The sequence below is a fragment of the Gambusia affinis genome, linkage group LG05 (genome assembly GCF_019740435.1).
Source record: "Gambusia affinis linkage group LG05, SWU_Gaff_1.0, whole genome shotgun sequence".
NCBI classification, from domain to species: Eukaryota; Metazoa; Chordata; class Actinopteri; order Cyprinodontiformes; family Poeciliidae; genus Gambusia; species Gambusia affinis.
The window spans coordinates 7,625,700-7,644,201 of record NC_057872.1 but is presented as its reverse complement, the minus strand read 5'-3'; the positions used below and the strand labels follow the sequence as shown (position 1 = coordinate 7,644,201).

The window sequence follows — 18,502 nt, the reverse complement described above, 5'->3', positions numbered from 1 at the left end:
GAAAAAACATTTTTTTCAAGCAAAACGTGCGTAGATTTGTTTTTATATTGCCACAAATCGACGTGAGTATCATAAGAAATATATTTTTTAATCCTTTTTTGTGTAATGAAAAGAATTTTGTTACTCTTCCATGGATATCGTGATTAAAAACATACATATATTTTTCTTTTATTAAAGTTTGATAGTTTTCATTAATTTTACATTAAATATAAACTTTATTTTATTAAACAAAACAGAATAAAGTTGGTTAAAATCGTCTAGGTTTCCAGACAAATTTCATTTAGTAGGCGCAGAGGCAAAAGGCTGGCCTTTGGACACTAAAGGTCACTGACCCCTAGAATAATCTGGGTGCACGCACGTTGGGGGAAAACCGCTGGAACCATTAAAAGTTCGTCGTCTTGGAATCATTTTCAGCTGAAGCCGTGGGCGAAGCAGCTGTTCTACTGGGACTTGACTATCACTTTGAAGCAACACATCAACCAGGCAACAGTTTTAATCTGGCTCAAAATGATCCCTGAAGACTTTAGATGATCAAATCTGGCCATCCCATGTGTTTCAGTGTTGCCAAATGTTCCTAAAATCTGTCCAGCGTATACAGCTCAAACATTTTACTGCATTCATGCAGAAGACAAGTAAACACCTTTGAAGAAGGAATTGATTAAAAAGAAGCAAGTTAATGTAACTGCTTTACGTCTTTTGTGATGTCATCAGAGGAATGGGAGTTCATTTTTGAGAATTGAGGGCTATGTTCTTTACAACAAAATAGCAAAAATAAAAAGTCACATGTTACAATGTGACGAGCTATATTCAAAGTCAGTTTGATTGATTTCCCAGAAACATCTGGCTTCTAGATTTAAGGTGGGCACGGTGAGTCGTTGAAAGGAAGAATGTTAATTTATGCACCTTTTGGGGAAGCTGGTGCTGCTCCTTTAAGACTCAAGCGCTCCCTTCCACTGTAAATCAACCAATCAGAGCGCCCGGCCCGCATGTTGCACCTCTGCAGCTCCAAATGTAAAACAAGAGAGAGAGAGAGGAAACAGTGATGTTTCCAAAGAATGTTAAAAGAATTGTTTTGCATGGTTTCCTTTGCTCTGCTGTTAGCACAAGACGTCTCCCAGAACCCTCCGTGACCGAAGAAATGAAGTACTCTCTTGGGTCAGGCAAAAATCAATTCCTCACTCGGGCAAATTTTGCCAGTACCTGCTCCCACATCTCTATTTTTACTTCGCTTTTTTTAATGCTGTCGTAGAGGGATGACTTAGGGAAGGCATTTCTGCCAGACGGCATAACCTCCTGCTCCTGACAAACATCCGCGGCCTCTATCTAACTTTCATCCGTTTTTGTGTGGCGTCAGCCTCAACTTCAACTTCCCGAGCCTTTGTTGCGAGAAGAGGCCGAGTTGTGAATGCCACCGTTTCTCAAACTCAGCGGACACCCTTCTTTTTTTTTATCCTCAAGAATGCACACGTGTCTGTATCTTCCCAAAGCTGTCGTTTATCACCGAGAACTGTTTAGCTGAATGATTCCCCCCGAAGCCCCACCCTGGATGATTTACCTAAGCCGTTACATGCCGGCATTTGCAACAGATAAAAGGCTCTCTTTTTTTTTCTTTTTTTTTTTCCTGTGGGAAATCAGACTCAACAATTCACTACCAAACATCCCATTAAATCAAGTATAATCCCGCGTTTACCACTGAAACCTCATCCCCGAGCCTGACACTTCTGCCATTAACCCGCGTTTCTCACTTCGCCACGATCGGCGTCCTCCGGGAGGTTTTCTCCATATTTCGGATTTTGAGGCCGCGTTTAAAAACTCGGGATAATCTTTGTACTTTTTACGACTTTCTTACGTAATTTTAACAAGCCGTATGCAGAGCCATTATATCCTAACAACCTCGGCTGACCAATCTTTAAGCTATAGATTTGAAATATAGAGTTGAGCACTGGCACGACAGGGAGGACCACTGCACTCAGCGCTGATACCATAAAAATCCCCCCGTGAGCAATCATCTCTGTGCGTTTGGCCAGAGTTTGTTTCACACGCCTCTCCGGCTCCTCCTCTTCTCATTCTGCGCCGGCCCGGGGTGATTTCCATGAGAATTAACTTGGCGATTAATCACAGTGTTCCTGCACTCCCAGATGTCATTCAGGGCCTTTTAAAGACATCAGCGCGCTGCTATGTTTATGAGAGAGGAGAGAGATATGAACGTTTGGCAGCCCGGCCCGCAGACCCTCGTTCGAGCTCCCTCTGGGACTCTCACACAGTCAGTCAGCCACTACCGTCCTGGACCATCCCGGGTCCGAGTCTCGACTTCGGGGAAAAGAATCAATCAAGGAAGCAATGGAGTCCTGATCGGAGTTGTTTGCAACGTGACTAATCCCCCCTCTGGACGGCTTCATTCCGTTTTCCAGGAAGTGATTAGCTCGTTGTAAACAGTCGGAAGATTCAAAAATAGCTGCGTAAAAGAGCTGAATTATTATTGCACTGGAGAGTTTTTTGTTTTGTTTTTTCATTTTGTATCACTGTGCTGTATTTAGAAATTCATGATAGAAATGGATCTGTTGCTGGTGCGCCTCCTTGTGGCTGTCTGTGTCAATTTGTCACGTTAGAACAAAAGATGTTAATGTATTTTATTCCAGTTTTAAATGAACAAGTAGGGAACAATTGTGATGCATAAATTTAAATAAGTTAGAAAAAAAATAGAGAGAGATTTTCATTTGAAATGTATCCAGACCTCCCGGGTCGGTACTTTGAAGAACCGTCTTTTACTCCAACTCTTTGCTGGATGTACTTCCATCTTACAAAATGGAAACGTTGCCTATTCAATTTTGCAAAATAACTTTAGATCAGCCAGTCTGAATGGAGAGCTTCTGTGGTTCGCAGTTTTGAAGTATGCCTCAGATTTGTAATAGAATTTACCGGTAGTTGTGGGCTTTGAATAGGACGTTTTAGAACCTAAATGTTTTGTAACTTTGGCTGCAAGTTTGGGATATTGGGGGTAAACCTTCACCCTAGTTTCCCTGTCCCCTCTGAAGAACAGCAATCCCACAACACAATGCTGCCACCACCATGTTTCATCATGGGGATGGTGTCTTGAACATGTCTTATCACACCTGTTCCAGTGAAGATAACATTACAATAACAAACTTGCAGATTTATATTTGCCTCATTGTATTTGTTTGTAGGTGTTAGAATGGAGGACCTGAGTGTATACCTCATTAAATGTTAACCAATTATTTAATTATTTTGACACTCTATTGTCTAAAGTTCTCTGTATATTTGCAAGAGGCCATATTCAAATAATACATACATTTTAAAATATCTGAGTCCAGAGAACTGTGCAGATTTGTGATCTGGTGGGATTCGGGCAGGTTTTACTCAGAATTTGGAGATAAAAGACATGGTAGGAATGTGACCTTGTATTTTCCCCATCTGCTTGGGGTTTGGGATGGGAGGGAAAGCGTTTTGGGATGTTTTATGAACAGGTGCATTTCACATTTGGGTCACGTTGGGTGGTTAAGAGCTCCACCTTTTAATCTGTAGAAGACCTGAGACAATCAATCAATCCAGCCACCACGATTGGTTTTTCTAAGGCATGTAATGTAGAGCATGTAGGACAAAGAATATCTAAGAGTCCAGTACATTAGACCTCAGCTGTTTGCGTCTTTGCATTTTATTGTCAGAAACCGTTTTGTTTTCCAATGAGAACAACATGGTAACACTAAAATGTTCACCAGACGCTTAATATTCAAATATTTATCACATACTATAGTGCGCGCACTTTCATAGCAGTTTGCTTTTGCCCCACATTGGTGCTGAAACTTGCTCTCTCTGTCAGGTTTCAGCATGTTTCCTTTAGCCTTGTAATGATGGAACATGAGCCTTCAAGGCTGAATCATCTGATTAAGAAAGCTTTGGTTTAAAGGAGTCCTGCGAGGAAAAGAAAGTACAAAATTTCTTTGATGTTCAGTAAAGACAGCATGTTTTCAATATCAAAGAGTAATGTGATTAAAAAGGGGATTATTGTATATGAATATAACAATCTATTCAATGTCTATATGTTGGGGTTTTTTGTCCTTTGAGAGTTATGGCAAGGACATAATCCTTGCTAGGTCAGTGACCATTGACCTTATGCCCAATGGTCATTATCAACTGATTTTAATTTTTAAATTAGGGTTACAAAACTTTAACCAAACTTTACACGTTTCTTCTTTTTTTTCCCCATTTGGTTTTGAAGGCCCCCAAGAAAGCAAGTCAACATTTGTCGCTTTCTCATCTCGCCAGTTTCTGAAATCACAGCTATCAGGTCAGTTCCTCCTCCACAAATAAGGTTTTCCATAGGTTTTTCCTGGCTAGCAAGAATTAATTTTGGGACATATTTTTGGAACACATCGTGTTTCTGTGTCCGCTCTATCTTCTCAAACCACCGGTTGGTTAAAAGGGAGTTTTCCTTTCCATTATCGCCACATACATGCTTCGCATGAGGAATTGCTGCAAAGTTAGCAACTTCACACAATCGACTGTCTACTGTTGCTACAAGGAGAAGCAATATTTTTATGCATAATTGTGAATAAATTCAGGCAGACATTTGAGTCAGAAAATACAAATTTTGACTTTCTTTTTTTTTTTACTGAGATCCCAGAGCTATTCAATAAATAAGAATAACACTGAAAAGTCCATTTATTTCAGGAATTTTATCACTAAGTGACACACCTTATATAGATTAACTACACACAGATGGGTTTTTGAAAGCCTGTATTTTTGTTACTTATAATTTTTGGCATACAGTTAATGAAAACATATTTAAATTTAGAGTATTGCATCAGACCAATAGTAATAAAACAAATTAATACAGAAAGATAGTAGCTAGAGCAAGTACCTTTTCTATATATATATAAAAAACTATCACTATGTCATTACAGTATAATAATAATAGATAATTTGCTGTCATCTACTACTCCATCAAAAACCACTGATCAGAACTAGGAGGAGGGTCTTAGTGCTGTCAATCACCCTCGTTCACAACAACAGAGTCTCCCATGAATGCTCTGGCTAGTTAGCATGGCCACCAATGACGGCGGATAAACAATTTTCCTGTAGTGGTAAGTTGTTTATCAGCCATTAGGACATTTAGCAGCGTGTACACGAGGATGATTGACAGCACTAAGGACTTAAAGGAACGTCTTTCGCCTGTTTTGCATTTTGCTGGAAGTTTGTTCCAGATTTGTGGTGCGTAGAAGATGAATGCTGCTTTTTCACGTTTGGTTCTGGTTCTGAGGATGCAGAGCAGAACCAGAAGACATCGGGTATTGAAAGTATGTTTAATGTTGTCAAATTTCAAGAGGCACTCTTAATCTCACTCTTAAAAGAGCCCCATCGGAGCGCACATTCTAGTTTATTTTTCGGCCTCTTAAAGCAGAGCAGTTCATTCAAGAATACGGCGCAAAAATGGAACATCTTAAAGAAACATGAATTTAGAATATCAGTTTTTACGGTTGCAATCAGAATTCCCTCTATAAATACAGTTTCAGACAGATTAAGAAGTACAGGCGGAAAAAGTGATCAAGATGGAAGTCGTGAATTCCTCTGCTCCAACAGGTCGCTGATGATGAAAACGAAAGTGGGGGACGGGTGGGAAGGCGGACTATGTGACATCTCAGTGAAGGGGATCTCGCTTTAAAGAGTCTTGTGAAGTCAAAGACGTGTTAATAAACGCTAGAGGAAAGAAGGGTGAGGGGGGATTTGGGTGAGCTCACCCAAAGGAGGTGGAGGGACACGGGCTGGGTTTGGGAGTAGGGGTCAGGATCATGGTAGTCAAATCGCTGTTTCCTCTCAGGGAGAAGAAAAGAGTTAATGACACCCTGGAGCTTCCCACCCCCTCCCGCCGCTCCACCCTCTCCTTTATGGAGGGTGATCGGCACACACACACACACACACACACACGCAGTCATTTCAGAGGTGAGGCGGCTGGGGAGACAGCAATCCCGTCCCTCCGCCCCGTTGGGAAGAGGCTTTCACAAAAAAGGAGGAGGAGGAGGAGGCGCGATAGCTGTGATTATTATTACTAAATATAATATAAAACAGTCAGAGTGGGAGCCCAGGAAAAGGGATCCACCCATCCGCCCACACGCTCACTGTTTAAAACTCTGCCGAGGACACAGAGACAGGTTTAAAGACAGCGCCTTTTCAATGCCAGGGGAAGAGGGAGGGGCTAATAAGGGGCTTGGTGAAGGAGCTTATGGCAGGGCGAGGGAAGCGGAGAAGAGGTGAGCGGGGTGGCAGGGAGGGAAGCCTGGCTGCCACGGTGTCAGCGGAGGAGACGGCGGAATCCGAGACCTGGAGACAAAGCTGAGACAGGCCCCACTGTGAGCGCGTCTTCCTCACACACAAACGAGGGACAATCAGTAACAAATATGTCACGCCGTTTTTGAGCTGTAATTGTAGCTTCCTCTTTCGGAGCAGGAAGTGTGATTTTTTATTTTATTTTATTATTTTTTTTTGAAAAGGTGAGGCTCATCATTTCGGATTCTGTCAAAAATGCAAAGGCAGAAATGGAAAAAAAAAAAAAAAAAGGAAAGAAATGAAATGATGGAGAATACAAAAACTCCCCAAGTGTCATTTGAATAATTCCAGAGTGGAGACGATGTCGCATGTGTGATGTTTTCAACTGTTTACTCCTCTGCGACTTGACGCCAAATTCCCCCCCGGAGTTTTGTGAAAGTGGAAGGCTGGTGACAAACCAGTGAACAAAAAGATAAACTGACACAGAGGTCTTCTTTGAGTCACAGATGAAAGAATCTGTTCAACTTCTTATCTCGTCTGCTTTCAATAAAGCCAAAATGGCAGCCGCCTGACACGGACTGTGGACGTGTTGACCAGTGGGAAGTGAACTTCAGGCCATATTGTGTGTGTTGTAGACGTGTTGGACCCCAAATATTGAGGATAATAAATACTTTACTGCACTCAGATCGTTTTGCAAAAACCCTGAATATTTTATTTCTCTTTCAAATATTTCCTTAATGATATGATGTCACAGCTGCACAGTGGCGCAGTTGGTAGAGCTGTTGCCTTGCAGCAAGAAGGTCCTGGGTTCGATTCCTGGCCTGGGGTCTTTCTGCATGGAGTTTGCATGTTCTCCCTGTGCATGGTGGGTTCTCTCCGGGTTCTCCGGCTTCCTCCCACAGTCCAAAAACATGACAGTCAAGTTAATTGGTCTCTCTAAATTCTCCCTAGGTGTGAGTGTGTGTGTGAATGGTTGTATGTCTCTGTGTTGCCCTGCAACAGACTGGTGACCTGTCCAGGGTGAACCCGCCTCTCGCCCGGGACGCAGCTGGAGATAGACACCAGCAACCCTCCTGACCCCATTAGGGACGAAGTGTGTTCAGAAAATGGATGGATGGATGGATATGATGTCACAAGCTAATGCCTAATCTAGCATTTTTGGCATAAAAGATGCCATGAAAAAAGTTTCCCATATGGTTAGTGAAGAAAAGGGGCTAGCCATTGAACTAGCTCATCAAACTTGCTTATATCCTTTCCAAACGTACCTCGCTCTATATTGTCTTCATGGTCTTCCCCAGCGTACTGCTTTCCCCTCATCCAGCTCAGTTTTTCGGTGCTTTCCGGTTGGATTTTTGACCACACCAAGACACCGAGACTGAATTCATGCAAGTTTTATACTAAATATACCTTGACTCCCTAAAAACACACTTGATACCAAACACATTTAAATTTTGCTTTATTGACCAAAACTACTTGGTTTCCCTGGACAGTTATAAATGTGCTTGAAGAAAGACCATATGTGAGGTTCCACAAGGCTCCTTTCTTGGGTCACTTCCATTAATCTTTTTATTAGCTAACTCAGATTACAAGTATTACAGCATCTTTCTTTATGTGTATGCTGAAGACACAGAGGTGTATGTTTTTGAGTATGCGCTTGACCGTTCAGTACATGTCCATTAGTAGATGCGTCAGATTTTGTTGCTGGGGTTTATTTTCTCCAAAAACTGATCAGTCAAGATCTGCACTCAGTTAGACTCAATCAGACCCCAGTTTTGCTTTCACATACAGTAGCATTCCTGAACAACAGCAAAAAACAAACAAACACAAAAAAACTAAAAAGAAACAAAACAGACACTACATATGTGATCCTCCAGTTTGTGATGTTATGGCTACAAATCATCTTCTGTCTGCCCAGACGTTATTACCAGCCACACTAAGTGGCCAGCTTAAAGAGAAGGAGTGAGGGGGGGGGAAATAAATATAAAAAGGGCAATAGTTGTGTGTACTGGTAAATGTGGAATAGGTGGGTGGTGGGGGGTTAATGCCTATTTTCGGATAAAAGTCCAGGGATATGGGATAACTGGTTCTACTCCATTGTAGTGTGAAATTATAAAGCGTTACCTGCTTTAATTTTCCAAATACAAATTAAATCCTCAGTAAGCTGACTTTAAATCAATAGTTTCATTTAAGAGACCACGCGATTTAACAAAAATGAAAACTAGCTGGTCCGGTCAATGGAACCCGGTCATAAATCAAAGGGCTTTGGGAGGCAAAAAGCCAATTTGACTTGTATATGGAGCAGCCGGTGGCCAGGGGGAGCGCAGCAGGGAAATGAACTCACGCTTTATTAGGACTCATATTGACCTGCGTCTCCTCTACCAGCACCGCCGCCCCTCTCTGGCATTATAGCGTCATGCCGTATACACCCCCCTATTAAAAACCAAGAGGTGTTCAAGTGGAAAACAGTTTTTCATATGCAACCCGGAGTTAAATTTCTGTTTTCTATTAGCTTTCTTGCACAAGAAGAGGAAGGAAGGAAGGAGTGGGGAGACGGGGAAGGAGGGATTGGGCAAAAAAAAAGCAAAGATAAAACAATACAAACTTTTACAGAGATGGGGAAAGGGAAAACTTGAATCGAATCTGGGATAAAAAACAACAAAAACAACAAATGTATTGTCAAAATGCTGGAAAGAAAGAAGGGGGGCGGGGGAGGGAGTAAAAAATAATGTCTCACCGGTGAGGATTTTATTTGTGTATCAGTTGAGCACGCCAACATCAAACATTTAATGTCAGCCGTTCTTCAGAGACGCAGACGAAAGGCAGCGAGATGCAAGGCTCACATTGTCATCAAACAATCAAACAGTCATCCGCTTCTCCAAACAGCTTGCAGCTCCGCTCAGCTGGCACCAGACACTCACATTACAATAAACATTTCTCCTAATGTGGTGCTCACACCACGCCATGCTTTCACACACACACACACACACACACACACACGCACACACGCCCACAAAAGTAACACTCTGTTTAACAGGGACGCCTGACAGCTGGAAAATGGAAGTCGGAGGAAGACTTCGCGCAAATCCCAACGCGAGCAAACACGTAACAATCAGGCGCCTGGTTGGGGTCGCAACATTGCGCTTGATTGTGAACGAATGGTTCTGAGCGCCGCAGTAAATCCATTATCAAGTTGTTATGTCATACTTAAATTCTCCTCCAAAGTGTTCCCATATATCTTGTCAGCGGTTCATTAGCCGTTTGGACAGGTAGCGCTTTCTGTTCGGCCCACAGCTGACCCCACATTCTGCCTCTGTGTTCCACTTAAAATAATGGACATCCCCTGTCTCGCATCCATCAATCACGCCGCGTGAATATCCCCCACACACACACACCCCAACCCCACCCGGAAGATACTTGGGAGGGGTTAGGAATCCCACTTACAGCAGCATTCTGACTCAGGATAGATTAGCCGGGCATTAGCGGTGTTTCATTAACCTTGCGTTAAGTGACATCCTCACATGATTAATGGACATTATTAACAAAAGGGAGATTGTATTTCCGAAAACGAACCTTTTGTGAGACGTCCGCCGCAGCGTTAATAGGTTTGTTTATTAATCATTGGTAGCAGAGGCCCTTCATTTTTGAGCTAGTGATACATGGAAAGGCTACGCAGGAGACTGACAGCAGCCCTCATTGAGCTCCACGGAGAACGCCAGCATTTATCTTCACGTGCACGCTGCATTCCAAGTGTCTCACCGCTTCCTTCCGGCAAAGGCTCATTTGGACATACATGAGTGCGGAGACTTAAAGGGACATTCCGTGATTTTTTTTTTTTTTTAGAAGGTTATAGGTGGTCAAAATCTTACAGTAGATATCTCTCTTAGCTGTTCCAGGAAACTGAAGTTAATATCTCGCCTTAGAGGGGCCAAAATTAAAGCATACTTGTGCTGTCGTTAAACTTTAACAATTTAAATGCTATTATTGACGTTTTAGCAATATTAATGTTTACATTTACTGGTTATTTACTATTTAAATTCTAAATGCTTCATTCAAGATCACACTTGATCTTGAATGAAGCATTTAAAGTGGTTAACATAACGGCTGTGTAAAAAAAAAAAAAAAAAAAAAAATTCCTTACCGAAACCACAACAATATTTTTGTTGCTTACATAGCATCAGTCAAATCTGATGCTCTACATGTTCCATTCAGTATCTGTTTCACTCAGGAAGATTACTGGAGGTGCACCACCTCCAAACTCAATTTCCTGTTAATAAGAACCTGATTTTTCATAAATAACCACCAAACACAAACATGGCGACTCTGCAGTGTTTAATAAAATAGGATTTGCTTTAAATCTTCTGATATTTTTTAAACTACACATATTTTAAGGTGAGAAAAGTCCACTTTGGTCAAAATAACTGTTAGCTTGAGACTCTACAATCAACTCATCTGGATTTATGCCAAACCGAGATCCCTACGCAACGTTACCAAGTTATTCTCTTCTTATGACCTTTGAGTAGAACAGAAACTCTTAAACAAGAAGTAATACTTGGGTATTTTCAATTTATACAAATAGTTTTCACTGTAAATCTGCCATCCTATTTTGATGTAAAGAACCTTTACTAGTGTTTTACTTTGGGTTCGGTCTTTGTCCGACTGCTAAGGCCATGTCCAGCCACCCCATAGAGGAAACAAATGCAAACGATATTGTTAATATAACAATAAACAATATTGAAGGGTAAGCATTTTCTTTGTTATGGAACTAAGATTTTATCCTATCCAAACTACAGGACCAACATCAACATAATTAAAGTGTCATTAAAACTTTAATTGAAAGCTTACATCAGTCAAGATCTATGAATATGATAGTTTCTCTTACATGGGTTATTTCCAGCACATCCTTTTTTGATGTTATTGCTTTAAAGAAATAAAATATTTTCCTACTTTTACAGGGAAGCCAGAGGGATTTTAAGCAGCTACTGGCTCCCTCAAATTTAAATTTACCACAAAGAAAGGAAGCAGCAACAGACTGTATGATGTACATTCACTATGTATGTATATAGATATATATATTTAAAACTTTGCTATCTTTGCATGTCTCTCCATGATGTCAGTCGGAAAGGGCGATGAGTTCACACCAGAGACGGCCTGTCCATCAGCTCTCATCCTGTCCAGACTCTTCTGAAGCCTGGGTGAGGCTGAAAGTGAGGAAAAAGGTGAGTGGAATGGAGGGGTTGAGGCGCACGGCGCGAGACGAGGTGGGGCTCCAAGGTGCTGCTGTCCGCGCCCGCTGTCCTGCTGTCTTGAAACCCGGCGGCCACAGGGGAGCTCAAGGTGCTGTCAGATGACCTGACAAACCGGGCTGCCGTCAACATCTTCTGTGGACATAGGAGCCATGAGGTGCAGCTCGGTTTGACTGTGCACCTGTGTTTCCCCCCTCTTCCTGTGTGTGTGTGTGTGTGTGTGTGTGTCCTTAACTGTCATATATGATTGTTAGTAGGCAGCTTTTATCTGCCTTCCTTCTGGTTTGACATTCTGCTCTCTCCCTGCTTCTTAAAGCAGCAAGAAATTAGATAAAAATTCAAGTCTGAGTGACAGGTCGGACAAAATACGGAGCTCAATCATCAAGGTGCCAGCTGTCGAACGTGCAAACCAGACAGAAAGACACACCTGAAGGGCTTTAGAAAGCCATTCGAAGGTCCCTTTAATGTGTTCAGAGTTGCAGTATTTTTTTTTGAAAATAGAAATATGAAGCTTTTTCTTCTTTTCCTTAGTCTAAATCTTCCAAATATAACTTTTTCCTCATCAGATTTTTAAACTACATTGTGTAATGTATTAATAATTTAAAAAACAAGCAACACACTAACGTGTATTACACCTTTTTTGCTGTTCTGCCTTGCTGTAAAGCAACATTGTATCTAACAAGCTAGCTAACTAGCGGGGTTATTTTCTCTGCTGGCCAGCTACAGCAGTCAGGTAACTTGCAGACACTCAGGTTTATGTTGCTGAATGCAGTTATGAAACTATATATTTCAACCAAAAAAACAGGCACTAAAGTTTTGATTCAGAGAATATTACACGCTTTTGCTGTTCTATCTTTTTATATCGCAGCATTGGATCTAAGATAGCAAACTAGCGGGGCTACCGGCTCTGATAGCTAGCTGATTTACAGACGTGCAGGTTGTATGTTGCAAGCTGTTTTTGTAAAACAATGCCATCGGTATGAGTGCTGGGTGGAGCTCCTTTCGTTTCCCTGCCATAGCTGTAATATTTCCAAACAATTAAATTTGTGTTTCACATAAGCAAAGATAAAGCAGCATGGTTTTCAGCCAGCTGGCAGTGTCACTGGTTTCTTGTTCAAAGGATTTTCAACCATAAAATGATATGATGGTAAATTGAAGCAGTTTTGAAATTAAGGGTGTGACAAGACCTTGTACAAGATATTAAAAAAAATCACAATATTTCCTTTTGAGGTGACTGCTATCTTGTGAGGGCTAGAAATTTGCAGTCGGTGTGGCTTCACCTGAATAAGCCTAAATCAATTGGTTGGCAGCATTTTCAGCTTCCTGTATGAACTATAAATGGCAGTAGTGACAGACAAGACATAAATAACGTATAAATGTTGTTCAGAGGCTGAAAGAGGTAGAAGTATCGCTATAACAACCAATGAATGGATGTCTATTGGTATGCTGAGCTGCTTAACAATCACAACCCACTACAGCCACTGTGAAATGTACTGCAGACCACAATTCATGTAAACTCTATAACAAACCAGAATTAAGGCCTTTATGAAAAATATATTTGATCTTCGAAGTTTTCTGAAGAACAATATAAAATATTTTGTGAATTACACGTATCGCGTCTCGTCTCGTGAGTTTTAGGTATCGTTACACCTTTAATGAACCTGATGGGGTGTTGTGAAGAATCACTAGAGGTTCTGATTGAATGAAATCTGTATTCTTTTGTTTCGAAAGTATGAATGTAAAACTTTTCTCTTTTTTTTTTTTGCCCTTTCTCTACAAATGTTGAAGACATATCATCCAACACAGCACATCTTGTGGGTTTGCACAGATTTCTGTCACTCTTCCCTTGTAAGAGCAAGACTCTGGTGATCAAGGTCCGCCCGCCCGGCTCCCCTCGCTGCTCCTCTTCCTCCTCCACCTCACCGCCGTCCCACCACCCGCTGCCGGGCCTGGGAATGACTGACGCTGTCAGAACGCACTCAAACACGCCGGCTTCTGACGGGTGGCGGCAAACGCGATGTGACACAGCCAGCAGTATCTGGTTTCTCCTGCGCTGACTCCATTTCTTATAGCTCAGAGGGGCTTAGAGCGGCCATGGGGAGTTTGTGTGTGTGCGTGAGCGTGTGTGTGTGTGTGTGTGTGTGTGCGTGTTTGGCTGTGGGAGGTAATCGAGCAGATGTCAGGAGAGACTCCGAGAGGGGATGTGTACACTGAGGGACGACTGAAACCTGTCACATTGATTTTCAGTGCTCTCGTAGCATCCGGGGTGTGCTTGCGCGTGTTTGCCTTTGAGGAGTGTGTGTGATGTTCAGAGTGTGTGTGTGCGTGTGTGTGTGGCTGACATTCGCTTCCACAGTGTATGTAGACAGTATGAAAACAGAGAGATGATAATACTTAGAAATAATAATGATAAGAAAAAAAAAACATGTTTTCTTTTAAATATTCATATCAGCTTGTGCTCATTACATGTGTGAATATAAACTGCAATATTGGCACATCACGAATCATAATCTATTCAAAGCGAGCCTATTTTACGTTTTTACACTTGTCTTTTTTTTTTTTTATCATGATGATGATAATGTAATAACTCCCAATTAACTCAACCAAAAAAAAAAGAGAGACATTCCAGTTCTTTTAGTGTGTTATAGAAAACGTGTTTTATACAGACAGAAAACTGCTTCCCAGGTATAAAGAAAGGGGAAAAAAAAGAAAGATTAAACAAAACCAGAAAAGAGACAATTCAGCTCGGATTAATGAGGATCACTCCTGGCAGTTTTTCCTTTAAAGATGATGTATGAAATGATCTTTTTCCGCTTCTCCTCCTCTTCCTCCTCCTCCTCTTCCTCTCCATCTATTTTAACCACCGAAATATTAACACACACTATAAGGCGCGTCCCATCTGGTTAGTCGGTGCATTTGTTTCCTCCGCGAGACGCTGAACATCAGAAGAACTATTACTTCTAGCCGTGTGTTCACAGATTGCTCTGCAGCTCCACATGTTCTGCCAACACAATGAACCCGGGGCTGCGAGATAAAATGTCACAGCTATATATCCTCAGGCTTGTTTATGTGTAAAAAAAAAAAAAAAGAAGAAGAAAGAAATCGAACAGAAGAAGAAGAAGGTAGTCACGCCAAGGGTTGTTGAGCAACATGAACAGAAGCGTGACATCTGTTCACCTACCTGACTGCTTCTTCTTCCTCTTCTTCTTCTCCATCCTTGACTCCTAGAAGTAGCAGAAGATTCCCAGCAGAGGAGACACAGGATGCTCTCCAGGTTCTAGGTTAAATACAGACAACCACAATGTTCTGTCACAACCCTCCACGTTGCCATACAGAGTGTGCCATCTTTTGGCTGTTTTTAGAACTGCCTCTTTCTTTCCTTTTTTTTTTTTTTCCTTCCCCCTCCCTTCTTTTTTTATTTATCTATCAGTCTGTGCAAGGGAAAGATCATAAAATCAGTGAAATAAAGTGAAATGGTTGTCTGGGGGGATGGATATGTCCCTTGCAACGTGAAGTGGAACTAGAGGAAATCGCCGGATCTCCTGCAGCTTTGCGGAGGACGATTGCTGTGGGGGCTACTTTCTTTTTCCTTCTTTCTTTCTTTTTTTTTTTCCAAAACCCGTGCAATTTATGCAAGCTCTCCAGCCATAAAGAAAAAAAAGAGAAACCCGAAACACACACATTTCTGCCTTCTGATGTCGCTCCTGATGAGAGAACGGGATGAATGAACGAGCCCAGAGCTCAAAACTAATTATGCCAGTTAGAAACAATTAGAGATAAATAATCACAAGTTTTTCTGTAAATGGACGAGGACATGTGTGTGTGTGTGTGTGTGTGTGTGTGTGTGCGCGTGTGTGTGTGTGTGTGTGTGTGTGCATTGCCATGAAGCAAAAAAATAAAAAATAAGTAAAACAACTCAGAGAAATAGAGATATTCACCTTCGAAGGGTCACTCTCCTCTTCCTGGCTCATTAAAAACAGCCCCATTAGCGCTGCTCCTTCAGAGGCTGACAGTTATGTGAGCGAGCGCGCTCAGTACGCGTGTGTGCGTGCGCGCGCGCGAGTGAGCTAGCGTGTGTGTACAGCGTAGCGGTGAAGACGCGCAGCGTTTCGGAGGCCTCTGGGCTCCAGAAGAATACATTAAAAAGCAAAGAGCCCCTCTCCTCTTCCTGACTGACTCCTGCTGGGACTACTTAGCATTTCTGGGGTGAAAACTTCTCCAGCAAGGTTGTCAGACACTATATACAAATTACGGCAGAGCTAAATTGCTCCTGTATGTAGTTATTTAACATTTGCGTGTGTGTTTTTTGCGTGCATGTTTGCCTTGGCCTGACGAACGCCGTATTCCCTCGACACACGACGGGCATCGCTGTCGCTGCGAGGGAGGAAGAGTGAAGAAGAGAGAGAGAGGGGAAGAAAGAAAGAGAGATCACTGAAATGATTTAAAGAAGTAGAGAGAGAGAGAGAGATTGGAAGCTATAAATCCCCCAAGAATCCAAAACAACTTCACACTCGTTAGCTCATGAAAATTCTAGCGGTTTTAATGTGTTTTTTGGGTCACAGATGGTAAGAGGAAGTAAAAGCATCTCTCTCTTCTGCACGTATTGTATCGTCATCCATTGAGAATTAGGCAGAGGACCTTTGAAATTAGATTAAATGCTAATTACAGTCAAGACCACATGCGGGTCGAAACCCCGAAAAGTTAACGAAAGGCCTCAGATCAGGGCAAAAATATCGGCAAGAAAAACGTGTCAGTTTTTAATTTCGTTTCCTCTCCTCTTGACCTGTTCCTGTGAAGCAGCTGAAATAGGTTTTGGGGTAGTTTTCATGCCTGTTTTGTAGATTATAGCTTTTAAATGGTATGTAGTATAGTTTTAACCTAAACTCTGTCTTTCAGGCGTTACATTACAACAAATGTACTGTGGTGGAAATATGGACAGTTTTTAAGTAGAATGATATTTAAAAAAGTAGATTACGATTATGTTGTATGTGAGTATACTCAGAGCAGCATTTTATGTCACTACTACATAGTTTGACTTCTAGTTTTAAAAGAAATCTGCAGACTTTTAAACTATTAAAACTGTTGAAATGTTTTAAAATTCTGTTATTAATCCAGATATCCATTGAGACTCAAACAAACAAAAAAATTGGTAGCTGTAAAAAATTTATTTATTTTTTTTATGTTTCTCACACAATCCATAAAAATCCAAAGGAAAGCACCAACTGAGACTTAAAGACATATTTATTTGATCAATTATGAACAAACTCATTGATGTAAATTATTTGCGCTGATTGAAACATTTTTCTGTTTTCGGCATTAGAACTGCAGGCTGAACACTAACAACAACAACAAAAACTTTTCTGGATCACCTGAGATAAAGTTGGTTTTTCGTCCATAAACAGAAACCGATTTTTTTTATCAGCATGAATCATAATTTCCAAGTTGCGGCGCCATTTTACCTTTTATGTTAACTCAGTTACTTTCATGCCATAGAGATAACTCTGTCACGTCACTTTGTGAAGGAATGTCTATAAGGCACAAAGTTTGTATTTGTCAGAAAAGAAAACTAAAAATTGTCTAAATGTCAGTTCTAGTAGTAACACATGAGCACACAGGCTTGACTCAGATGTTAAATACACGTGGTTTTTTTATGCTCTTCTCTAGCTCACCTGGTTAAGCCGGCTTGTCACTGGGACGCTGCAAATTTGATCACAACCCCAGTAGACCTTTTCTTTCACTTTAGTTTGCATTGATAAACAATTAACCTGCATTTATGATGTATATCTATGAATTACATCCTGATTTTATCCAGTTTAAAGCTACAGTGTGTAAGTTTTACAAAAATATATTTTGTTTTTTTGTATTTGTTAAACCCTTTAAATGTTACAAAAGCAAAAAAACATTAAAATGGTAATTTATGGAATAAGCACGTTTTTTTACAGTTAAAATTCAAATTTTTAAATTTTCCGTTAACATTATCAGTTATTTCCATGACTTAGCTTCTTAGCTTTTCCTGGGCTGAGTATCGGTGGATAGGCTCATGAACGTACGCGCGTGGACCTGACTGTCTCGTAGGAGTGATAACAAGTCGCCCGGCTGCTCACCGCCACCAGCCATCCATTTAAAGTGAATTAGGACTCAAATACTCGACCCATCAGAGGTGCCAATAACGAGGAGCGCCGTTGAAAATTACAGAGGGGAATTTAAGTCTGCTGGCTAATGGCATTGGCACCGACACTTTGCCAATACACATTTAGGTGCGTGAGGGTACGCCTGGCCCGGGGTGCCGGCAGAGACTGACACATCTCTCTTGAGCCTGTCCAGACGGAAGATTGGCCTGTCTGTCAGCGGCCAGGCGACCGCCATTACCCCACCATCACCCCCAGCTCTTCTTCCCCTTTTAACCCACACCACATCCACACCTCCACCACCGTCAAATACCCCCCTGCTCTTTCTTTTGCCTGTGTATTTTCCTCCTATATGGCCAACTCTTTCTTGATCTCGCACTGCACCCATGTTTTAGCGGTAAACAACCACAAAAAACGCAAAAATTAAGAAAATTTCCTCAACTCTGCCCTCAAGTCGACGACCTTAATGAGACTAAACAACTGACTAAAAGATCAGCTAAACCTGCAGAAACGCCTTTAATTAACGGGGCTTTTGCGTGCGTGAACATGGGCTATTGCTTTTAAAATTTAAATTGCCCTCAGATTACAAGTAGCACCGCTGGTTTGCATTTAATATTAAATGAACCTCAGCAAAAGTGTTGGAACTTTTCTCCACGTATTGGAAAACATGAAGGTCCAAACTGAATCAATAGTAAATTAGCTGAAACTAATAGTTGTTGAGGAAATGAAAATAAATGCAACGTTGAGGTTGTGCATGATTGATTTTTAACATGTCAAACATAAAGTCTTTAGTTCCTGTCAGTTATTAAAAAGGAACATATATCTGATTGTGTAAATAAATTACTTGTT

The 18,502-nt window shown here is 41.3% G+C and overlaps 1 long non-coding RNA gene across 2 annotated transcripts in view; it reads left to right on the top strand.

Moving 5' to 3' along the window:
- The first annotated feature begins 4,237 nt into the window (after positions 1 to 4,237).
- Positions 4,238 to 18,502, top strand: part of LOC122831559 — a 62,894-nt gene continuing 48,629 nt past the window's right edge. For both annotated transcript variants that reach the window (XR_006370718.1, XR_006370719.1), the window contains exons 1-2: positions 4,238 to 4,306; positions 11,397 to 11,498. This is a non-coding gene — a long non-coding RNA (uncharacterized LOC122831559). The remainder of the gene's footprint in view (positions 4,307 to 11,396; positions 11,499 to 18,502) is intronic.